The sequence below is a fragment of the Solanum dulcamara genome, chromosome 6 (genome assembly GCF_947179165.1).
Source record: "Solanum dulcamara chromosome 6, daSolDulc1.2, whole genome shotgun sequence".
In the NCBI taxonomy this organism is placed as follows: Eukaryota; Viridiplantae; Streptophyta; class Magnoliopsida; order Solanales; family Solanaceae; genus Solanum; species Solanum dulcamara.
The window spans coordinates 56079978-56101512 of record NC_077242.1 but is presented as its reverse complement, the minus strand read 5'-3'; positions in this window follow the sequence as shown (position 1 = coordinate 56101512).

Here is a 21535-nt window from a genome sequence, read left to right as displayed (position 1 = left end):
GATCCTCGATGGATTGAATACCCAGAACTACGAGATTCGAACAACATCATTTCCCTCAAATCATGAACATTGGGAAAATACATTCGACCTTGGTAACAAAGTACACCATCTTCCCTTGGGAGAAAGCATCAATGGCTTTTTCAAAAATTTATTTCTTCAACTCAACCAAGACCAATCGTTATCTTGCTTTGCCTTCACATCCAACATAAGAGACAATTCTAGACCATTTTGCGCAATCACACCACTATCCACCGAATCAACCTAAAGAGCTAGTCTATGAACATCATAAACCAATTCCTTTTTATCATCTTCAACATGGGTAACACTATTCACGGACAATCATCTAAGAGAATTGGCATCGACATTATCCTTAGCAAATGGTAAAGGATGCTCATATCATACCCTTCAACAATTTAAACCATCTTCTTTGTCGAAGGTTCTAATCCTTTTGCATAAACACATATTGTAAACTCATATGGTCGATGAACACATCCACATGGATATTGTAAAGATAGTATCTCCAAATATTCAAAGCAAATACTACCACCACTCGGTCAAAATTATTAGTTGGATAGTTCTTTTTATGCACCTTAAGTTGCTTAAAAGCAAAGAAGATAACCTTACCATGTTGCATCAACACACAACCAAGTCCAATCCTCAAGGCATCATAAAACAGAACAAAGACATTAGACACTTTTGATAAATTCAAATCTTGGAAACTTTTCTCACATGCTTTCCACTATTGGAATTTCAACTTTTTCTAAGTCAACGTAGTTAAAGGCGAAGCAATTGATGGAAAGCCTTCCACAAACCTTCTATACTAACCATACCAAACCCAATAAACACCAAATATTCGAAGGAGGTAGGGATCTAGGTAAATTCTTAACCCCCTCAGTTTTCTCAGGATCAACCATAATACCTTCAACATAGACAATATGGCCAAGGAAAGAAACTGATCTCAACAAAAACTCACACTTCCTAAACTTAGCAAATAATTGACGATCCTTAATAATTTACAAGAAAATCCTCAAATGCTTGGCATGATCATCCTCACTATGAAAGTATATCAAAATATCATCAATGAACACACTAACGAACATGTCCAAATATTGCTTGAATACCCTTTTTATCAAATCCATACATGCAGCAAGAGCATTTATTAGTCTAAAAGACATAACAAATAATTCAAAGTGACTATACCGAGTTCTAAAAGTCATTTTTGGAATGTCAAATTCTCTCACTCGAAGTTGATGATAACCCCATCGGAGATTAATCTCGGAGAAGTAACTTACACCTTAAAATTGATCAAACAAGTCATCGATCCTTTGAATGGGATACTTATTTTCAATAGTAGCCTTATTCAATTGCAGATATTCAATACTCATACAAAGAAAACCATACTTGTTCCCAACAAAGAGAACCGGGGCACCCCATGGAGAGATACTCTATCTAAAATAGCCCTTATCCAACAAATCCTATAGCTGATCCTTTAATTCTATTAGTTATGTCGGAGCCATATGATAAGGAGGGATATAAAAGGTTGGGTATTGGGAAAAAGGTATATGCAAAAGTCAATTTCCCATTTTGGGAGGAATATTGGGTAGATCAACGGGAGACACGTTTGGAAACTCATTAACAATGGGACCTAACTCAAGAGTATGGGCTTCAAAATTTGTATCCCTAACCCGAACAAGATGATAAATGCAACCCTTGGAAATTATTTTCAAAGATTTAAGGCACGAGATGAATCGACCATTAAAGATAGAATTATTACCCTTCTATTCTAAGTCTGGCTCATTAGGAAACTAAAACTTAACCACTCGGGTTCTACAATCAATAGAAGTATAACATGCATGAAGCCAATACATACCAAGGATAATGTCAAAATCAGTCATATCAAGCTCTGCAAAATCACATGATGTAACTTTTTGACAAACTTAGACCGGATAATTTATATAGACCCTTTTAGCCAAAACTAACTCACCAAGGGAGTATAGACTGAAAAAGGCTCTAACAAGACTTTGGGGCTAACATAAATTTCATAGCAAGGTAAGAAGTAAAAAAAGAAAAAATTGTTCTCGAATCAAGCAAGGCATAAACATCAAATTGAAAGACCCATAACATATCAGTAGCCACATCGGGAGACTCTTCCAAATACTACCTAGTCTTTAGAGCATAGAATTAGCTCAGGCACTGAGCACCACCTGAACCTGAAGTAGCACCCTACTTCCCTGGTCGATGTATCATCTGAGTTTGAGCCTAGGGTCGACCACCACAACATATATAATCTCTCGCATGGTGAACTAGCTAGCCACACCTATAACATGCACCCTATCTTGCCAAGAACTCTTCTCTATGGTTCTTTCCATACTTCTTCCATCCGGGGATGGCTTGACTACTCGGAGCTTCTCCTTAAGCCTTAGGGTTTAGCATTCTCTCCTTGTCAAACTTTGGAGCCAGAATATTTGAAGATATTTTATCAAAGTAATTTTTGAGAAATTGAGAATGACCACTATTTCTCGACCTAGAGTGTGAAAAGTCACCACCATCAATCCTTGCCCTCTTAGACTCCCTAGCCTTCACCCTAAGCTTATCCTCCTCAATTTTCTCAACATTAGTCATGAGCCCTGAGATATCCATTTCATTGATGAACATAGCAGTTTTGCACTCTTTGGACACCAAGTTCGAAACACTCGATACAAATTTGCTCATACAAGATCTAGAGTAGGCAATCATGAAAGGAGCATATTTGGACAATTGAGTGAACTTCAATGTATACTCCCTCACACTCATACCACATTTCTTCAAGTTGATGAACTCTTATATTTTTTCCTTAGATCAAGGGAAAAGAAATGGTCAAGAAAAACATCGTTAAACTCTTCCCATTCAGCGGGATCCGCATCTTAAGCTCTCTCACCCTTCCATTGAGCAAACCAAATTCTAGCAACTCTTTTAAGTTGGTAAGCGGCCAAAACCGCCTTATCACTTGTGGTACCCCCATGATCTCAAAAATATTATGGATGCTTTATATAAATTCCTGGGGATCCTCATTCATATTTGAGCCATGGAACTTTGGGGGATTCATCATTATGAAATCATGAACTCCTGTTGCCACCGTACCCATATTTAGGTTTACGAGTGCAACTACTTCCTAGTTGGATTTTGTTGCCACAGTTTCAAGCATTTGGATAGCGGCTCAAAACTCCACATATTACACTTGCTCGGCCAAGGGGTCATTAGGAGCTTCAGGGGCTTGATGCTCATTATTTTGGAATATGTTTCTTTGGATGGGACCTAGTCATGGAGGCATAGTTCTATCAATGTAAAGAACACGAATTAGAGGGAAAAACCTTAGATTAAAACTTTATCACTAGACTCATGAATGATGGAAGAAGTGGAATTTCATAAAACACCTCATTTCTTCTTATTCATTAATGTGGCGCGCTTCACATCCATGAAGAAGACTCTACTTGATGTTGCATGTTAGGCTCCCTAGAACCCCTTAAACCTTGCTCTTATACAAAGTTTATCATGGCCCCCAAGCTTCTTAGAATAAATCACATACATAAGATAAGTAAAGACATCAATAAAATTATAATGCGAAAGATACGTCTCAAAATAGAATCTCAAATAAGAGAAACTCTCAACAACGCATCTGAATAAACAAAACAATATCATCATGGTCTAACAATGCCTCTACTAGTTTTGATAGGGGCATAAGAAAAACCCTAGATCACCCAAAACATAAAAGATTAAGTTATAGTAAAATATATAAAGAATTATCATGGTTATGCCCTTGAAGCCTGAGGACTCACTAAGTAGTGACAATAGCATTGGAAAAACTTTATCCACGAGCGGTATAATAGGGATTATCATTGGATCCTATATTAGAAGATAATATAAGCAAAAGTATGCGTTAGTACATGAAAAGTACTAAGTATGTGAGAAATATGCATAATATAAACATGATCGCATGAAGAGCATACAACATGTGATGCAAAACCAGGGATCATTTAAAATAATAAGATTTAAAAATCATAAGTCATAACATGTGGTCAATGCATCATTTTAAAACATCATAAACGCTCATAAGAAAACATAATTCTTTTATGATATAGATCCTTTAACAGACATTTAAGACAATGATTTGCTACTAGGGACTCCCTTACAAAGTCCCTACCACAAAGTTCTCTCATTTAGTCATTATCCCAATAGAATAGATTAAATCTTCATCATTAATAACATTATAAAAGGCAATAATTAATACCAATCCACATTACAAAATAGTAATAAGAATAGCTCCTTGAAAAACATGATTAACATTCTTCATTGAGACACTTACCTTTCTAAGTATGTAAATCATGATTTCTTGTATATTGTGAGTAAGACTTTCACAATTCATTCATACTTTCTTGAAAACATAATTCATCACTTTCATAAATCATACATTGTCCTTCATCAAATCCATGATCATAATTTTTATAATTCATAAATATAAAATAGCATAAGGCATGGGTTCATGTAAAATAAAGTGTAAACATGTAATTAAACTTAAATTATACATGATTAAATTATTTACATTGAAATAAATCATAATTGAATTGACCCAATGTAAATTCATCAAAACTAGGGTTAGAAGAGTTCTATAAAAAGGATAATTGAGAAAACTTTTGGGACTCCATGGATGAAAGGTATCCATGGATAAATTCCCACATACCTTGATGAAAAACAAAGCTTGAAATCTTGAGGAAGAGACTTGACTCTTAGAACCCTAGCTTGGAGAAGAAGAAATCTCTTTGGAGAGAAGTCCTTGCTTTCCTTAGAGAATTTTAGGAGAATGAAAGGGAATAGAGTAGGTTTGAAGGGTGAGAATAGTTATAGGATGTACAAAATAGTCCAATATGATGTATTTTAGATGTAGAAAGGATGAAAAATATCCAAAATGCCCTTCATTAAATCCTACTGAAAAGACCTATGATTGGGAACCTACGAAAAATACCCAAAATGCACTCAAAACAGTAGCTAATGGAAATTACACATTGACCCTATTACTTGGTTCTACCCTTCTCGCCTTGCCAACTTTTCAAAATAAAAAAAAATCAAGTCTCTGAATCAACTCTACTTGTCAAACAAATAGATCATAAAACTTCCTATAGTCCGTAGGATGTTATTGTAGGGCGAATCAATACATAGTCATTTTCAAAGAACTTCAGGGCCTTCCTACGACCCATTTCTATGGTTCATCGATGTTTCTATGGCCCATCCTGTTGTCTTGTAACACAAGTTGAGAGACTCAAAATTTTACCAACTTTAGGATCCCTTCTACAACCCCTTTCTATAGACCGTAGAACCTTATACAGTCCATAGGTCTCATTCGTAGATGGAGATCACCACTTGGCAATTTTTTTAAAACTCAAGACCCCACCTATAATTGCCTCCTACAGTTCGTAGGTCCTTCTATGGGCCCTAGGTAGGTCTTTCCAATTGAGCAGTGCCTCTTTTTTCTGCAACATTTTCCTTATTTGACTTTTTCTAGGGTCTTACAGTTCTTCAGAAGTGAATCCAAGGAAAGTTGCTAGAAAAGAACATGGATGAGGTTTTATGTTCAAAAAGAGGAGAAAAGCTTGAAAAACGTAAGGCCTTGTTAATACTTCAATAGGGTAGAGTCATTATAAGCCACAATTGTCCTATCATGCCACTCCACTCCATTACAAGCTTTGAAAGATCTTTGTGATCTTGTAGAAGCTAGTTCACTTATTATTTGGAAAATATGGGCTAACATATGGGTAGAAGCATGTATGTTATTCTCTTTGTGAGTGTGAGCGTTTGTTATGATTCCTAAATTGGTAAAATTCATTTGGTTTGTGAGAGTATGGTATTATTCTTTGTGTGAGGGCACTTGAATATTTTTGTTGAGCATAACTTCCCATTTTAGTGAGCTTTTGTGAGCATCTGCTTTGAATGATAATGGCTAGTCATTTCTTTAGGCTCTTAATGCATAATTGAAAGTTGTAAGATTTGAAAGTAACTTTGTGATAGCACTTGCATATTAGCTATCAAGAAGCAATCTTTCATAAAATTTAACAAGCAAAAGTTTAAGTTAGGGGTGTTGATAAGTACAACTTTTGCTTGTGAATAAGTACAACATTTTTGGTTCTATGGGAGTAACTTTCATAAAATTCTTTAACCTATGATTAGTAGCTAGTCTCCCTATTCATAGGGATGTGCATTTGAAATGGATGCTTAATTTATGTCTGGGTGTTACTTAATTGCTTAGTTAAATATTGATTTAATATGGGTTCAATTGTCTCTTTATGTTTTCATATAAAATTTGAGGTTGCAATCTCCTGTTTATTTTAGATCTCTAATGTTGCTTGTGAATGACCATTACAGTGAAAGAGATAGTTGATAATGACTCAATTTATTTTGTTTGACATCATAAGCTTGAAAGAGTTTGGCTGAATTATAGTCTTAGATTGATTTTACTGCTATACATGTTGGGGTTTAATAAAACCCACATGATTTGTGATGACTGCTTCATAAATAGTTATCATTACCTGGAATCTAGCTTACCTATTTACAATCATCTGATTTTAGAAATTAGCAATACCCAATTGAAAAAATTATAGTCCTTAGAAGCACACTCCTAAGAGTTTCCAATTACTTTTCACAAATCCCTATTTTAGGCTTTGCGATTGTGACCTGTTGCAACCAATTAAGCTTTTAGATCTGGTTTTCAAATTGTTACAAAACCCTCCTCCCAATTTACTTATATGTATAAATTATATTAATGTATGAATTTCTAGTGAAATAGAATACTTTATAAGCTGAATTATATTCATTCATTCCTTGTGGGATCGACCCTAACCCTTCATTGGGTTTTGTGTTGCATATGGTTGCCTACACATTGAGTTTTACATGTGTAGTTGAACGTTATCTAGGTCCTAATCCTTTGGCATGAGTTTTAGCTATTAGGCAAGATGTTGGGAAAATAGTTGACTTCATATAACATTCTTGGTAAATGGGCTGGGGGAGATTTCTGTCATAATCACACTCTGGAATATTGAGTTTTGTTCAGAATGACCTTTTGTTCAGATTCAAGGTGATCAGAATGATTTTGTGGTATTTATCAAATGTTGTTTTGGTTTCTTTGTGTAAGTGTTGACTTGGTTGAACATTTTATCGAGACAACATCCATTTGTTGTTTAATTGATTTCGTTGATTCAAAAATATCAATTTTAGTGGGGTAGAATACTTCATTTAGGTGAATGGGGTTCTGAAGAAATCTCAAGTCCCCATTGGGGCATTTCCTCAACTTTAAGTTGAGCTGATACAACTATTGTTGCTGGAACCATCTTTTGGTCATCGCTTTCATGTTCTTGGAGATGCATTTGAGAAGACCAGTGAAAATTTTCCTCGCAATCACAAGTTTCACACTGTGATCCCAAAGACCTACTTCCTTGGTCAATGAATTAGCTAACATTGACCATCACGATAGTAATGAAAGGTCACTGGACCTGGTGAATGTTTATTAATTGCGATCATAACCATATGGGTCCCGTGATCATGATATGTAACTGTGTGTCAGTTAAATTTAACTCCCATGATTATCAATATGCATTTCCTTAAGTTAAGCTCCATTATAGTGATTTGGAGATTGATTTTGAAGGCCATATCAATGGTTATTGTTGGGAAGTGTGGATGATTAGCTTGGGTTCATTTGAAGGTGTCATGACCCAACCCCGTAGGCCGCGACTGGGGTCCGACCTGGACCTCCGTATACATATCTATCAGCTGTGGTCAAGTCGAACTATAGACATACAGTGCATATAAATCAAGTGTAGTCAAACTGGACTACAAACAACACAACGCCATGCATCAAATCCCTATTGAGCGATAACATTTTTATAAACATATAGCATCTTTCATTTGTATCACCTCATGAAAAGGCACGCAAGCCGACAAGACTTCCATAACATAATAACATATATCATACATTATGTATACTCAACTTAATCAAACTGACATACACAACCTACATATACATGTCTACAGACCTCTAACAATATTAATGACCATAAATGGAGAGACAGGGCCTCCACCGTAGCCCTAAATAGACAAAACAATTCTATACACCAGTGGTCAGTACCAAAAGCAAGGCTCCGATACAATGGAACCTCTTCCAGCTAAGCTGAGCAGAATCCTAAGCTGACGGACTCCAAAACCTATATCTGTACCTACGGGCATGAATGCAGCCCCCCAAGAAAAAAGGGGGGTCAGTACGACATAGGTACTGAGTATGTAAAACATAACATAATAGGAGTAGAGGCATATCTGAAATAGAGAAGTAGGGGATAAAATATCAAATCAGAAACCTGTACCTGGAAAAGTAAAATCATGCATGCTCAAATTTTCAATATAGCCGGCCCTATCAGGGATCCGGTGAATCATATCTGTAGTACCATCACCTCCTTATTACAACACATCATTATATCATCATATATATACATACGTACCCGGCCCTCTAGTGAGGGCGCGATGAACAATGCGGTGGATTGTGCATGATTACTATTCCCATCCCTGGGGTCGACGAAAAAAGTGTTACAGTATGTACGAGTAGATTAGTGAGAAACAAAACACAGTTTAAATCATTAATGGAGACTCAATGAAGTCATCAGGTGAATCATCCCTAAAGATCAGGGCAGAGAGTATCTGACGTATACCCCTAAATGTCACTAAGGACTAGGTAAAAGGGAGTTTTGGAAATCTTAGACATATACTAGTATGTAATATCTTATAACTGTCCGAGCATTAGTTATCTCAGAGCCTTTGTTTTTTTTTACAGAAAAGAGCTTAGTCAAATCAATCGTTATACAGTCATATAGAAGACTCGAGTAGTAGGAGTATAACTACTTTAAAAGTCTTAACATCGAGAAGTGATCCAAAGTCCTGAAGTCATATTTAAAACCTAAGAGTGAAGTTGCCCCGAAGCTTTCATCATCCATAGCCTACATCTAAGACATGCCAAAATAAAGAGAAAAGATAGGCTTTACATACCTATGTCAAAAATATGCCAAGAGAAAGCTTCACATACCTCTTATGAGTTACTCTTTATCACGTTCGCCTCATCATCTTTTGAACCTATTCAACATGAAAGTAATAAGAATATCAACTACTCTTAGCTTTCCAGTATCTTAGGTTGCACCTTAGTATTCATGGAATCTATTTTCTTGTTCGTCTCCTTGACTATTTCTTTAATTAGTTAAGACGTTAACGAAAATTGGGCAGCACCTCCCCTATAACGTACCCTATCCAAATTTCCAATTAGATCCATAAACACTACATCCAACCAACAACAACAACCTGAAACATATGTTTAAGCAATTCACACCAACAATATACAACATAAACTCCAAACGACTTGCTCAAAATTACGATATCAAAATAGGGTGTCTAGCCTTTATTTGGTAGCACCTTTAATTATACAAAATAAGGGGTCATGTGGATTAACCTAGAAGCAACCCTAAATCTTTTAAAAAACATTTAGTCCCTGCAACAACCCACCATACCCCTGCAGAAGCACCTCACAACAACAACACTTTACTTCGACGATAATTCAACTATAACGACTACAATTTAGTTTGTTTCGAACATCAAGAGTTCCTATGATATTTCCATATTTACAGAACCTATAGTGACTATAACACACTCCATAACAATACCATAAATTCTAAATTGAAAGGAGAAATCTTACCTCACCCGAAATTGGCCAAACTGCCAAATTGCAACTCGGAAACTTTTCAAACTTGCTGAATTAGCGCGGACTGCTTGTTATCCATTTTGTACTGCTCCAAGAAATGATTTTTCATTATTAACACCTTAATATCATGTAAAAACCCTTAACAAAACATGGGAGAATATAATGAATCCATACCTTAACAAAAATGGCTTCCCAAACTTGCTGAAAATTAACTTCGGAAACCCCCTTAACGTGCCGAAAGTTGCGGACTATTTGTGCCACTTCTCTGCTGCCCCAATTTGGAATTTCTTGCTATAACACATCATTATACAACTTTTCTATACCTTAAATAATTAATTCATGGAACGAAATTGGGCCTTACCTTTTCTTTGGACCAAACCCGTAGCCCTCTCTTTTTGGCTTTCTAAGTTTTCCTTCAACTTTTTCTTGTTTGTTCCAAGTGTAAATCTGAAAACATGATTCCGTAGGAATCCTATTACACATATATACACCTCCACATGGTTAAGGAACACCATAGGTAAGTAATTCACGGGGAGAAACTTAGAAACTTACCTTAGTTTTCTCTTAAACCATGGCTGCCTCCTTTTGCCCTAACGTTTTCTCTCTTCTTTGGCTGCTGAAGTTTTGGACCCAAATAGAATAATAATGACTTAGTAGTCATCCAAATACGAGGTTCCATGTGGCATCCCCCTAGGGTGACACGTGGCAGCCTACTAGGGTGCCACCTCAACTTGTTCGGCCAATCACATGTTACCATGTCGCAGGGAGGTCCACCCTAAGCTGCTGCATCACCTACTTGACCCTAAGTAGGTGCATCACCTACTTTTCCAAGTATTTGCATCCCCTACTTGCTTCGAGTAGGCGCGTTGTTTCCTTATTTCTCTTTCGTGAGCTTATAATCTTGTCTTCCTTCAAGAGCATATGCACTCCTTGCTACTTAAGATCGACGTGTACTCAAGTAGCTTAAGTGTGTAGGACTTCTAAGTTAGTAGTTTATGTATGTAAGTCGAGTCCTACAACTCCTTACTTGGCCTCCAACTCCTTCCAACTTCTCATAACCCTATTTCCAACCTTCCCTACTATGGGGTATCACATTCTCCCTTCCTTGGAGTTGTTTAATAGCATTGTAGACTATCCGGCTCACATAGTAACTACTAAGAAGCTTAAGAAACATTCCGAGATCAAAAGTGTGGGGTGTAACATTCTTCCCTCCTTTAGAACATTCGTCCCTGAATGTTAAATAAAACTTCCCTCAAGACTTTATACAGATTGTAGGGAGATTGTTTTCTATTGCGATCACACATATTTTCATCCAAGTAATTAATATACGAGTTTTAGGAGTTGGGGTTACCTATAGACATCGGGAATGGGTACAAATACTTGTGTTTTATCTCCTTTTTAATTTCTCAGGTCATCCCCTTTTCTGGTTTTGGTTTTTGGTACAGTATCTTGATGGAAGGCACGTCTTTAGTCCACAATCTTCTAGTTTGCCGATCTAAGATAACGATAGGTTGTTCTTCGCAGGATTCTATTTCCTGGACATCATCTATAGAACATACCCTGGGTGGTTCGTCAGTACCTTTGCAAAGCATCCCTATTAGATGGACTAGGCGTATAGTTTCCAAATAAGGTGGTAAGGTGAACTTACCGACCACTTTGCCCACCTTACGAGCAACTTGATATAGTCTAATGTATTTTGGGTTAAGTTTCCTTTTTTTGGGTGACCCTTTTATGAACATCCAACCATCAATTTGAACTCTGTATGTCGATGTCGATTATCCGTATACCATTTCTGCCGACTCTGGGCTATTAGTCAGTAGCTTGCTTAATCATGTCGGGGCCTTTTTAGCTTAGTCTCTCTAACATCGACCCATCCAATAGGGGACCTACACATCTTGCTCTACCAGTCTTGTACGGGGCCATTGGGATACTGGAGTGGTAATTATTATTGTAGGCAACTTAATAAGTGATAGATAATCATCCCAGCTATCTTTGAAGTTAACAACACCAGCTCATGACATATCTTCTACCGTTTAAGTGGTACGCTTTAGCCTGTTTATCAGGTTTGAGGGTAAAGTAGTGTACGATGACTTATCTTCCTTCCCCGTTTCTTCGCGGACTGATCCTCTGTAGTTAACTGTAACTTGGGCTCCTTCATCTGGGATAATAGCTATGGGGACTCTGTAAGATCCTACAACTCTTTTACCCTATAATTTTACACCTTCTCGGCTTAGTAGGTAGCCTTTGTTTGAAGGAGAAAGTGCTAATATCGTTAATCCCTAGGTAACATTCCCTCCAGAGTCATCTGTCAACAGAGTGCAAAGTGAGTCTTGTAGCCCTGGTCATATTATGGAATTTTCGACCTCATGTATTACTTCCTATCTTCCATAAATGAAATCAACTGGTACCCTTACCTTTTGGGTTGTGCTTTATGGTTGCCCCTCAAAGTTGGCTGCCAAGTGGTATCGAAATTCCCCCGCCCACTGGTCCATATAGCCATTTTGTAGGTTGCCTCTCATTAACGGGTACTATGTTGAAGAATTGTGGCATTCGAGTACGTTATCAGTTAATAGTTAACTAATCCTTCTTGTCTTGCTTAAATCCTTTTTACAACACCCTCAACGTAACTTATAGTACTCCAGGAACATAATCTCATGTCGTTTCTCCACTGCTAGTTCAAATTCTTCCATTACGCGCGACCACACCCACACTATCACACTAAATTCCACCAGAATTTAGAAGTTAAGCGTGTTTGGGCGAGAGAAATACTAGGATGGGTGACCTCCCTAGGAAGTCCTTATGTCACGTTTCATGGTAATCCTTGTAATAATGTGCGGGGCACTCAACTAAGCCCAAAATTTATCTTAGCGTCATCTCACTAGTCTTTATGTGTTGCCTTGCGTTTTCCTCTGTTATCCTGCAATCGATATAGGGGTAGATCTTTAGTTCCACTACGACCATGTCCATTTTTGGTTATTTTGGTTTAACTCCTGCTATTGTATTCCCCCCTTTATGTACGCACCCATTCATTGGGGTTGGCTACTAAGTAGCGCTAAAGTCCATTCATATAGTGACCTTTTGAGCCACTTTGAGTTCTGTCTATCATTAGCTGGCATAGTTTTAAAGGAATCTGACATATAAGCTTGCCAATCCTATAGTAACCAGCTAGTTCTTTCCGTCTTATTTAAACCATTTCACAATTTTTCCTTACCCCCGCTTGTCACCATCTTGACACATTCTCGTATCATTATTTACCTTTACGATAATATGAGAGAGTGCAAGAAATACCTTGTCGTACTTCTTTCTATTTCCTTATTTACTCCTTGCTCATCTTATCTCCGACCATAGGAGTCTTGCTAATTCTTTTCCTTGGTTATTTATTTATCGCAATATCATTTGTGACCAACTCTATAGCCAACATTTGGCTTTTAACCCAGCATGGTGTCATATCCTTCATAGTGTCTCTTGAGTTATTCGATATCCTTTTATTGCTATACCCTTTTCTTTTCATACGCATTCACCTTATAGCATTATGTCATTTAAGGTCTTGTTGAAAATTTCTTAACAGTATCTTGCATAGCATTCTGACTTCTATCTAATTATTGACGACTTCTAAATCTTCCTAACTTGGTTCAACAAAGGATCTTATTGGTGTTTAAGCATCCATCTCAAATATGTTGCCATATCAATTGCCTCCATCTTACCCTTGCAATTTTCTCACTTGCTTCCCCCTTTTAGAGGGTACTTATACCTTTATCTACTTATACCTTGCTCTATGTCTCTAAGCCCAGTTTCAAATTCGTCCAGTCTCCTTCCCAGTCTACTTGGTACAGTATCATGTCCCCGTCTTTCTGCATTTAATTTTTTTTGCCAACCTGATTATCCACATACGGAACCTTGGCTAAATCATGAGGCGACAGGAGCCTTCCCACACATAGTGCAACACCTTATCTATTAATCTGTACTTGAGTAATGGGACCCATGGAACAACTCGTCCGAGGACACATTCTACTTATCTTTATAAAAAGTTAATATACACTTGTAAACGGTCTAAATTTTCTTTTAACTAGGCAACATTTGTATTCCAACATTCATTGTCCAAGGTTCTCTTGGAGTAGTGGCTTTCGCAACCTATATCCTTTGTTTCTTGGGATGAATGGAAGCTGCGCCATTTACTCCTTAAGTTTGTTGTCTTTGTCTCTTAAGAGTTCTATTATTTTCAGGGCGATGTTGTGTACGCACATTACTCCATTATACCTTATAGCCCTTACCCTTACTATGTACCTAACACAGGTTTTATAACTTAGTCAGCATATACCAAGTACGCCTTACTAGTGGTCCTACTTTATCCATGTATAATTGTATCACACCATTCAATTCATACTTACATATCCCTATTTTAGTTCGTACTCATATTCAGTTCCTGACAACTCTTTGAGGTACTTTTGTTAGAAGTCCTTTCCCCAATTAGTCGGTGGAGAACTATAAATGGTTATCGTAAACCATTTTCCAACCATTGTTGGAAGAACCCAGAATATCTTAAATATCACAGTACTTCTTTTAATACTTGACCTACTTGGTCCCCTTCCAAGTTTATCCTCGAGTTATGAACCACTTATCCAATTTCCAATAGGAGTCGGGGGCTTGGTATTTTCAAAAAGAGTGAAGCTCAATTACTGGATATCTTATACTTCCACCTGAGCTTCTCCCCCTTTTTTTAACAACATAATTAGGCCTGGAGATACTGAGGTCTGAACTATATTGCTCAGGTAGACTTTTGTTTCTCTGAAATCAACTTCCCCCAAGTAAAAAGGGTATCCCTTATAGATGACCTGAAGGGTACCTCTTACGGCTTTAGTTAACCATAATGGGGGTACTTGGTATCAACTTCCAAGACATATTAAGACTCTATGTTTCATTCCGTTTTCTTGTTCTGGGAAAATTTTGGCAGAGTGTTCTCTATACTTGTTACTTATCCTAAAACCTGCACGCAGAAAATACCAACAATGCCTCACAGGGCCAACACATATATAAATTCATATTATATCACCGCCACACAAGGCTTTCAATATCACCTCATATTGTAGCCACACAGGGCTTTCAATATCAACAATAGTATAAAAATAATGGACTTACCTCGTATGTCCAACTCCGAACTGCATCTGTTGCACTTCCTGTCTACTTTTCCTTTCAGTTTTTTTTTGACTTTACATTTCAATCACATATCAATACCTTTCCCCATAGATATCTTTCACGCCTTTACTTACTTGTATGTTCGTAACTCTCTATGTCGTCAATTACTTCCTTCTATCGATGTCATTCTTCTGCTAAAATCCAAAGTTAGTATAAGGAGATTTCCTATGACTCAGATCTATGGCACGATCTCGGATGTGAAGGGAAAGGAAACATCCTAAATGCCCTATAACTTCTTGTTTATAGATGTGGCGCGCAACACATCGATAATCAAGACTCTACTAGATACGATCTGCAAATAATCTAAAGACGAACTGCTCTGATACCACTTTCTTCACGATCCAACCCTGTAGGCCGCGACTGGGGTCCGACTTGGACCCCTGTATACATATCTATCAGCTATGGTAAAGTCGAACTATAGACATGCAGTGCATATAAATCAAGTGTAGTCAAACCGCACTACAAATAACACAACGCCATGCATCAGAGCCCTATTGGGCGATAACATTTTTATAAACCTATAGCCTCTTTCATTTGTATCACCTATGAAAGGGCATGCAAGCCGACAAGGCTTCCATAATAGAATAACATACATCATATATCATGTAGACCCACCTGAATCAAACTGACATACACAACCCACATATACATGTCTACAGACCTCTAAAAATATTAATGGCCATATATGGCGAGATAGGGCCTCTTCCGTACCCCTGAATAGACAAAACAATTCTATACATCAGTGGTCAGTACCAAAAGCTATGCTCCGATACAATAGAGCCTCTTCAAGCTAAGTTGAGCAGAATTTTACGTTGACGGACTACAAAACCTGTATCTGTACTTGCAGGCATGAACGCAGCCCCCCTAAGAAAAAAAGGGTTCAGCATGACATATATACTGAGTATGTAAAACATAACACAATACGAGTAGAGGCATATCTGAAATACAGAAGTAGGGGATAAAATATCAAATCAGAAACCTGTACCTGGAAAAGTAAAATCATGCATGCTCAAATTTTTAATATAGCTGGCCCTATCAGGGATCCGTTGAATCATATCTATAGTACCATCACCTCCTTTTTACAATACATCATCATATCATCATATATATACATACATACCCGGCCCTCTAGTGAGGGCGCGATGAACAATGCAGTGGATTGTGCACGATTAATATTCCCAGCCCTGGGGTCGACAAAAGAAGTGTTATAGTATACACTAGCAGAGTAGTGAGAAATAAAACACAGTTTAAATCATTAAAGGAGACTCAATGAAGTCATCAGGTGAATCATCCCTGGAGATCAGGGTAGAAAGTATCTGACATATACCCCCTAAATGTCACTAAGAACTAGGTAAAAGGGAGTTTTGGAAATCTTAGACATATACTAGTATGAAATATCTTATAACCATCCAAGCGTTGGTTATCTCAGAGCATTTCTTTTTTTTTAAAGAAAAGAGCTTAGTCGAATCAATCGTTATACAGTCATATAGAAGACTCGAGGAGTAGGAGTATAACTACTTTAAAAGTCTTAACATCCAGAAGTGATCCAGAGTCCTGAAGTCATATTCAAAACCTAAGAGTGAAGTTGCGCCAAAGCTTTCATCATCCATAACCTACATCTAAGACATGCCAAAAGAAAGAGAAAAGATAGGCTTTACATATCGATGTCAAAAACATGCCAAGAGAAAGCTTCACATACCTCTTATGAGTTACTCTTTATCCCGTTCGCCTCATCATCTTTTGAACCTATTCAACATGAAAGTAATACGAATATCAACTACTCTTAGATTTCCAGTATCTTAGGTTGCACCTTAGTATTCATGAAATCTATTTCCTTGTTCGTCTCCTCGACTATTTCTTTAATTAGTTAAGACATTAACGAAAATTGGGCAGCACCTCCCCTACAACGTCCCCGATCCAAATTTCCAATTAGATACCTAAACACTACAGCCAACCAAAGACAAAAACCTGGATTATATATTTAAGCAATTCACACCAATAATATACAACATAAACTCCAAATGACTCACTCAAAATTACGATATCGAAATAGGGTGTCTAACCTTTATTTTGTAGCACCTTTAATTATATGAAATTAGGGTTCATGTGGATACAAACATAAGCATCCCTATCCCTTTTAAAAAACATTTAGTCCCTGAAACAATACACCATACCCCTGCAGCAGCACCTCACAACAACAACACTTTACTTCGACGATAATTCAACTATAACGACTACAATTTAGTTTGTTTCGAACGTCAAGCGTTCCTATGATATTTCCACATTTCCAGGACCTATAGGGAGTATAACACACTCCATAATAACACCATAAATTCCAAATTGAATGGAGAAACCTTACCTCACCCGAAATTAGCCAAACTGCCAAATTGCAACTCGGAAACTTTTCAAACTTGCTGAAATCGCGTGGACTGCTTGTTATCCATTTTGTGCTGCTAAAAGACATGATTTTTCATTATTAACACCTTAATATTATTTAAAAACCCTTACCAAAACGTGGGAGAATAGAACCAATCCATACCTTAACAAAAATGGCTTCCCAAACTTGCTAAAAATTAACTTCGAAAACCCCTTGACGGGCTGAAAGTTGCGGACTGTTTGTGCCACTTCTCCGCTGCACCAAATTGGAATTTATTGCTATAAAACATAATTATACAACTATGCTATACCTTAAATAATTAATTCACGGAACGAAATTGGGCCTTACCTCTTCTATGGACCAAACTCGTAGCCCTCTCTTTTAGGCTTTCTAAGTTTTCCTTCAATTTTTTCTTGTTTGTTCAAAGTGTAAATCTGAAAAAATCATTCCGTAGATATCCTAATACACATATATACACCTCCACGTGGTTAAGTAACACCGTAGATAAGTAATTCACGGGGAGAAACTTGAAAACTTACCTTAGTTTTCTCTTAAACCATGGCTGCCTCCTTTTGCCCTAACATTTTCTCTCTTCTTTGGCTTCTGAAGTTTTGGCCCCAAATAGAATAAGAATGACTTAGTAGTAATCAAAATACCAATATATACACCTCTTTAGAAGGTGCCACGTGGTATCCCCCTAGGGTGATACGTGGCAGCCTACTAGGGTGCCACCTCAACTTGTTAGGCCAATCACATGCTGCCATGTGGCAGTGAGGTCTACCCCAAGCTGCTGCATCACCTACTTGACCCCAATTAGGTGCATAACCTTCTTGTGCAAGTAGTTGCATCACCTAGTTGCTTCGAGTAGGTGCGTTGTTTCCTTATTTCTATTTCGTGAGCTCATAATCTCATCTTTCTTCAAGAGCCTATGCACTCCTTGCTACTTAAGATCGACGTGTACTCAAGTAGCTTAAGTGTGTAGGAATTCTAAGTTAGTAGCTTACATATGTAATTCGAGTCCTACAACTCCTTACTTGGCCTTCAACTCCTTCCAACTTCTTATAACCCTATTTCCAACCTTTCCTACTATGGGGTATCACATTCTCCCTTTCTTGGAGTTGTTTAATAGCGTTGTAGACTATCTGGTTCACATAGTAACTTCTAAGAAGCTTAAGAGACATTCCAATCTCAAAAGTGTGGGGTGTAACTGAAGGGTTCACGTGTTCATCTTGTAAATTTTACTGGATTTCACTTTTATTAATTCCTATTTTAATCATTCTTAAGCTTCTTTTGTGTAGGTTGTTTAATTCTTCTATTATGCTCAGATGGTTCCTATTTGTGGGGTACAAGTTCCTTAAGCTAGCTGGGACCTTGTAACGAAATTAATTTTGTGATTTAATACTCTGGTCCCATGGTCCTATTTTGACCCGATTTTTGGATCCTAATCTCTTTATAGAAATTTTGGTATCAATTTTCTTATGTTGATATTTACATCGCTAATTTCATAGCATGTCATCATTTTGAAACCACACGAAAATGAAAATCTCCTGAATAGAGGTTTGAGTGTGGTTTTGGCCTTGAGGTAGGTTACATTTTTCTCTTTTAGACACAGATTAGTTAGATCCTACATAAAATGTGTTGCATGATTGTTATTGAGGTTGTACGTTGTGAAATTTAGGCTTGTATGATCCTTAGTTGCCTTTTGGCCATTTTAGGGTAATTGGAAATTACTTTAACCTTAAAGACTTAGATTAGGATTACTTTTGATGGACGATATAGGATCCTTAGTATGCTTATAGGTAGTTTAAAACTTAGATTTATTCATGTTTTCTGTTTTATTATTGTTGTGTGCCTTTTCCTATTTATTTTCAAGATTTTAATGTATTATTACTATGGTAGTGGGCCTGGGGCCTTCGACTTGGACTAGCTGGAGTTCTAGGTTAGTTTGACTATACTATGATGGTTAGCTACCTAGTTGTCATATGGTGTGGTTATATTGTGAATGCGTTTAGTATGCACTCATTTGCACGACATGTGCATTTGGCATGCTTTGACCTAGGAATGAGAGAAACTTATATTGGGGACCTTTAAATAGTTGTCACCTTTTGTACTTGGTTTGGGCTTTGAGGGAGCAAGTTCCAGATTATACTTGAGCAAATTGAGAATTTTGAAATGAAACTCTTCTACACTTCTATTTCTTTTTGTGATGCAACTCTCAGTATAAGCCACCCTCACTGTTCTATATCTTTTGAAGCCACCAATGTTAGATCATGGTGGGCTCTTGGCGCATGGAGATTTGTTTTTTCCCTTTTTTTGCAATGTCTATGTATTTTCTATTTTTATTAAACTGAACTATTATATATAGGTACTTGGAAAACCAAGGATTGGGTTCTTGATTGGGCTACCAAGGTACCAATCAAGGTATTGGGCATCCTTGAGAAGAGAATTATGATTTAAGAAACCATGATAATTCGTGGAGAGATCCTGTTGAACAATAGAGTGAGCGAAATCGCGCGAGAATGGATGATATGTATAATTACCAAAGTTCAAACCTGTATGTGCCTCGACTAAAATCTAATGCTCAGCATAACCAAGTAAGTGTGAATGACCCGACTAGTTCAAAGATAGAGGAGATGTTGAACCAAGTTCTCAATAAGGTCTAGTCTCTGGATAATGGGGTTAAAGATCCCAAGTGTCATATATCAAACATAACCCAAACTGTGAGATCTAATTCCACTTCAATCAAATACTTGGAGAATTAAATAGTCTCTTGGCTAAAATAAAACCAAGAGCCAAAGGTACACTCTTTCGAGTCCTAAAAATGCTGGCCATTGTATGGGAATATTCATTTGGATAGGTAAGATGGTTGATGATGTCAAGGTTGCACTGAAGAAGAATATGAGTGATATGGTTGATGAAGGGGTGAAGCGAAGTGCACCTATTAAATTATTGCTAATGAGGACCTTGTGAATGAAAACAATGATATGGTAGAAGAAGAGAAGGAGGATTGTCATGACCTAAACTACCCCTAGGTGTGACATGGAAAATAGGACCCCAAACAAGCCACTTGAAATAAGCATGAGACTAATAGTAAACAACACAAGAAAGATAAACTAGAAGCGGAAGATAAGTCTCCAAAATAAAAATCTCAACATAAAATAGTGAGAGGTACCGTTAACCGACATAAATTATGTGAGCTATAACATGGAGTCTGGTGTCTTCCTCACACCAAAAAGAGGTTGTCCTACTTGCCAGTATAAGGACCACAAACATGAGCTATCATGGATCCACTAGCTAGAGTCAATAAAGACTAAGTCCTATGGGGGTAGGTAGTTCTGGGACCTGGGTAATCACCACTAGTCCAACTTGGTGGTAAGTCGTACTCTCAACGGAATATCATAGAAAAAATTATGTCATAGTATTTCAAGATTGGTAAGAATCTTATTAATACCAAGTTCAACATAACATACTTTAAAATCAAAAGAATATCTCCTTTCAACATATCATGATTCATAACATAATCAATTCACAAAGACACTTATCTAAGCATCAAAATCAAGATAAGCTTTTCAAAAAAATTCTGGAAATCCTTCAAAATGAGAATACTGCACTTTAAAGTAACCTTATTTTTATAACATGCTTGATACCTTATCTAAAAGCATTCTTAAATCATAGTTCTTGAAAAATCATGATGCATGCATACTTTTGTGACGTAATTCATAATCATAAAATGCATAATGCACGGGTTCATATGAAAATCAATAAAAATATGTAATTAATATAAAATCATGCAAAATAAGATCATTGATAATGAATAAAATCATAAATGTATGAACCTAATGCAAGATCATCAAAACCCTAGATTTCTAGATTGAAAATCATGAAAGAAATAGGGAAACTCTGTTGGGAATCCATGGATGATGAGGATCCATGGATGAATTCCAACATACCTCAATGTATTCTAGCCTTAGAATCAAAAAGGAGACTTGAGTTCTTGAAACCCTAGCTTACCTGAAGAAGAAGACCTCAAGAGAGAATTTTTGTGAGAGCCTCTCAGATTTTTGAGTGAATGAGATGGATTAGGTAGACTTAAAAGGGTATGGGTAGTTATAGGCATGGAAATAGGTCAAAAATGACATATCTTAGGCATTAAAAAAATAGGAAATGACTAAAGCAGCCCTTGAAATTAACTATTGAAATAACCC